The sequence below is a fragment of the Enhydra lutris genome, unplaced genomic scaffold, assembly GCF_002288905.1.
Source record: "Enhydra lutris kenyoni isolate GAN:26980312 unplaced genomic scaffold, ASM228890v2 scaffoldscaffold21, whole genome shotgun sequence".
In the NCBI taxonomy this organism is placed as follows: Eukaryota; Metazoa; Chordata; class Mammalia; order Carnivora; family Mustelidae; genus Enhydra; species Enhydra lutris.
Genome location: NW_019154105.1, coordinates 48,842,358 through 48,846,910, shown reverse-complemented (window position 1 = coordinate 48,846,910; position 4,553 = coordinate 48,842,358). Strand labels below are relative to the sequence as shown.

At 47.2% G+C, this 4,553-nt stretch overlaps 1 pseudogene across 1 annotated transcript; it reads left to right on the top strand.

Annotated features, from left to right (window-relative positions):
* Nucleotides 1-201: 201 nt before the first annotated feature.
* On the top strand, nt 202-2,118 carry LOC111148867 (annotated as a pseudogene). Its single transcript, XR_002640720.1, has 2 exons — nt 202-270; nt 1,160-2,118. The product of XR_002640720.1 is annotated as a gem-associated protein 8 pseudogene (transcript).
* Nucleotides 2,119-4,553: the final 2,435 nt, after the last annotated feature.

Below are 4,553 nucleotides of genomic sequence, written 5' to 3'. Positions count from 1 at the left end.
CCCTTTGCTCAAGGGTGACCTTGGGCAAGCCCCTTAACGTCTCTCTGCCTTTCCATGGTCTGCAAAATGAGGATGATGATGGCGATGATGCCAATGGTAATAAAACCTCCCTCACCAACTGTTGTAAAGGTTAAATGATATAGGAATAACGATAACTAGCAAACACAAGCAGTTCTCACCAGGCCTGGGGCTGAGCACAGCATGTACTTTAATTCATTTGACTTCACGGCAGTGCTGGAGATGGCTACTTTCCATATAGGCATCTTCCAGGTATGGAAACTGAGGTTCGAACCCAATGGCCTGGCATCAGTCTTTGTGCTCCTGATCTCTCCCTGCTGCTCCTCTCAGGAAAACATGAAGGGCTCAGGACAGACTGGGTACCTGGTGAGGCTGAATCCATAGTGGTCATCACCTTGGAGTCTGTAGGGGCTCTCGCAATTAGTGGGTGTCCAAACGAGCAGGCTGGAACATGGGCAGGAGCAGCGGAGGAAATTTGCAAGGGAAGACCAGTGTCCCTTTCTTCTCCTGCTGAAATTCACTGCCTTGGAGGTTCCATGAGAGCTTCTTATTATTAACTACTTCATCACCTGGGTGGGAGCATCCAAGTGACGGGACTAGATGTGCCTGGGAGCCTGGCTCCTGAGGGTGGGAAGTACTAGGGTTTTTAATTTAAAGAGATATTTATATGTGGGGAAGGTTCTGTGCCTGCAGCTTCCTCTCTATCATTGACAAAGGAAATGTGACCAGTGCTAGGAAAGTGTTAAGGACATGCCAGAATCCAACTGAGACTTTTCCTCTTGTACAAACTATTTATAATGTTGACATGCTGCTGTGAATTAAGGAGCTCTTTCAAACAAATGTGTATTTTATTAAATTCATCAATGACCACATAGCTTTGAAAAATAGCAGATGATAGATGTGCAAAAAGTACTCAGCCTTCAGATAAGGAATTCTTGGTGAATATGTGCATTAGGGGACAGGGACTTGGTCTTTGTCCCCTGGGCCTGGCAAGCAGGAGAATCTGAGACCCCAGCCCCCAGGACTTCCATACTTACCAGGCAGGACTGGCTACATAATTTGCAAGGCCCAGTGTAAAAAGAAAATTAAAATTTATTAAGAACTTCAAAGAAGGCCCCTTCTGTCTCCTTACAGGAAGTAGGTCCCTGCTCGCCCACCGCCCGAGATCCGCGAGCTACGAGCCGACGAGTTCCACCATCCCATTAGGAGGAAAGCTGCTGTTCAGTCCATGAAGACGTGTACCGCAGGAGTAAGAGGCACTCCCAAAGAGTTTCAGCGCCCACTTGGACTTCCACAACCAGAGATGACAGCAAAGGTGGCGTCCTGGAAAGCCGCTGAGCCTTGGTCTTTTCATCCAGTCTATGCAAGAAGGTCCGGGCAGCATCCAGCAGCCCGCCCCAGAGAACACCAAGCTTGGCCTGCCGAGGAGGAGGAGGAGGCGGCGGAGTCCGAGTCAGACGGGGGTGTGGAGTGCGACCTGAGCAACATGGAGATCACAGAGGAGCTGCGCCAGTACTTCGCCCAGACCGAGGCGCACCGGGAAGAGCGACGGCGGCAGCAGCAGCTGGACGCCCAGCGCCTGGACGACTACGTGAACGCCGACCACGACCTGTACTACAGCACCCACCGCTCAGTGCAACCCCCCTCCGAGAGGCCCGGCGAGCGGCGCCAGGCCGAGATGAAGCGCTTGTATGGGGACAGCGCCGCGAAGATCCAGGCCATGGAGGCCGCCGTGCAGCTGAGCTTCGACAAGCACTGTGACAGGAAGCAGCCCAAGTACTGGCCGGTCATCCCGCTTAAGTTCTGAGCCCGGGGCGCCACGTACCCAGCCATCACCCCCTTCCTTTTGGATTCACTGAATCTCTCCTGTGCATCTTCTCAGGGAAATTTCTCTTATACTGAGAAATCAGCATGTCACCAAAGTCCCAGGGGGCCCGTCTCAGGGCTGGATGTAACATGTTGGCCACTTGAAGTCAGCAAGGTGTGTGCTGTTGCCAACATGAAAGATTTTCTGTTGATCCGAAATGATAATTTCATGTATCTCATGCTTTCATGTATATCACTGATACTCTCCAGTTCATTAAAGTCCTCACTTAGAGAAAAAAAAAAAAAAAAAAAAAAGAACTTCAAAGAAGTGACAGTAGGACCAGTAGGACATTAACCCAAGTGTGAGGACCCTCTCAGTGTGAGGGTCCTCTGAGACTACTTGGGTCATGCGCACATGAAGCTAACCCAGCTACTAAGGATTCTCTCCAGATGAGAGCATAGTTTGGATGCTTGACAATGGGCCCTCCACTGAAGTGCCCTTTTTTCCCCAAAGAAGTTGGCTGTGCAAGATGACAAGTGATTTCACCCACAACACGAAGCTGAAGAGCTTCCCATTGCCCCCTCTCCCCTTCCTTCTACCTACAAACACTGAGCATTGTCCCTGTATGTGGGGGACTGGGAAAGACTTCATTCCCAAACTTCAGGACACTCACAGTCTAGAAGCCAGCAAAGGGTCCTCAAGGGGCTCTTGCAATTCTTCATGGACCTGGAGAGCCGGGGTTCTGATTGTATTTAGAAAGTACCACCGACGCAGGGTAGAAGCCGGATTTAGGGAAGGCCAGGTTGGTCCAAGGGAGCCCAGTGGGATTGCTCACTGCGCTGGTGAGACATAACTGGGTCCTGAATGACAGCAGTGGTATCTGGCGCTCCTCCTGGAGCAGGGGTGGGGTGGGATTCAACAGTTAGTTCAGACAGGGACGCCCCGGGGTTTGGTGATTGACTGGAGGTGGGTGGGTATTAAAGTTAAAAGAAAATCTTAAAATGACTTCTTGGCCTCTGACTTGGAGCAGATACATGAACACAGAAAGAAAGCCAGTTTAGAGGATAAGATTGTTCAGATTATCAGTAATTCTGCAAATTGAAGGTAAGATACAGGGAGAGCTACATATCCCTTAAACGCTCTTCTGACTTTCACATCACATCTCTCCTTCCTTCCCACCCTGAGCTTCTCCACAAAAAAACAAAAACAAACAAACAAACAAACCAAAAAACAGCACACAGAAGAACGCAAAAGAATCCCCAGTCCTTACTGGAAATATGGAGAATTGGAAAACTATTAAGTAGAATGAAGTTAATAGATTGGTTATTCCATCTCAGAAGCAATGAAAATACAGTCTGGGAAAACGAAATGTCAGGTTTCTAATTGTTTCCAGTTCTGTAATCAAAGGCAATCATCCAATACAAATTTTTTTTAAAGAGAAATAATTTCCCTGGCTTTTATCACCAGAGTCTTTAGTAACTTATTTATTTATACCTTTAAGATTCTAATAGATGAACTCAGGTACTCAAAAGGTGTGGGGTTTGGGGGAGGGAGAAGGAAGATCCTTCTCAAGTTCAGCCAGATATTTAAATTAAAGAAAAAAAAAAGCTTTATTGGGAGTTAATTGCTTAATAGTTACCGTGTGTACAACACAAATCCTTGAAATGATTAACAGGAGGCAAAGATTGGTGGAAGCCCATAACATTTGCCTTATTTAGAAAGCATTTGAGGCCAACTCTATAATGCAGTCTTAAAATAGTTGCTAATCAGACTCTGATTTGGGGAGCTGTAAAAATAGGGAAGTCCCAGCCACATCACCTGAAGCGGTAACTAGCATTAAGCTACACCATGTCCACTTCTCATTTCACACTTTATAGACCCCTTAGTTCCACCTCAGCAGTGATGGAGGGAAACTATTTGGGAATTTATATATGCCAAATCACACCCATACTCTCAGGGGGAAATAGTCCTTTGATAGAACTTAGCAAGTGAATTTTTGTGTGTTTTCAAATTACCCAGAGCTGGTCTTGAAGGGAGTCCTTTTCTTTCCTTCCACGTTGTGGCAAGGACTCCGCCATCTTGGGTTGCCACCTCTTTCGTGTGCTTTTCTTGGCCTGGTTTAGGGGGACAGACACGGGAGATACAATAATGAAGCATCTCTTTCTCAGTGCTCCTGCATTTCAGCTTCCTTTCATAGCTTCTGTGGGAGGGTGCTGCTGTGGCAGTTGGAGGGGGAGAGCAAGAGAGAGATTTTTCTACTGACTGTTAAATGATGTGATAACACAGTTTTCATAGAAGTAATTGCTGAGTGGATTTGGTCCTTAGGTGCCTTCCCTCTCAAGGCTGGCAGCTAGGGAAGGTGAATTATACAAAGATCTGACAATACAGCTCTGCCCTTCTCTCTGCCTTGCACCTGGTGGCTTCTCTCAGAGACCTTCTGCCAGAGGGTCTGAGCTGGCCTGAAAGACTTCCTGTGTGGGAATTGCTACTATTATTTCTTACAGGAACCCATCTCTGTGCAGTTGAGCTGGCCAAACCAGACTTCTCTCTAGGACAATATTTGATTAGGAATGTTTCCATCTCATGATGGCCATGCTCTAGGCATTGAAGAATGACCAAATTGATTTGGGTTCTAAAAACTTAATCAAGCATCTTCTTAAATGGGATTACTCACATTCCTGAGGCATGTGAAGTGGAACTGGAATCTGCTCCTACATTTTCGCTGGAA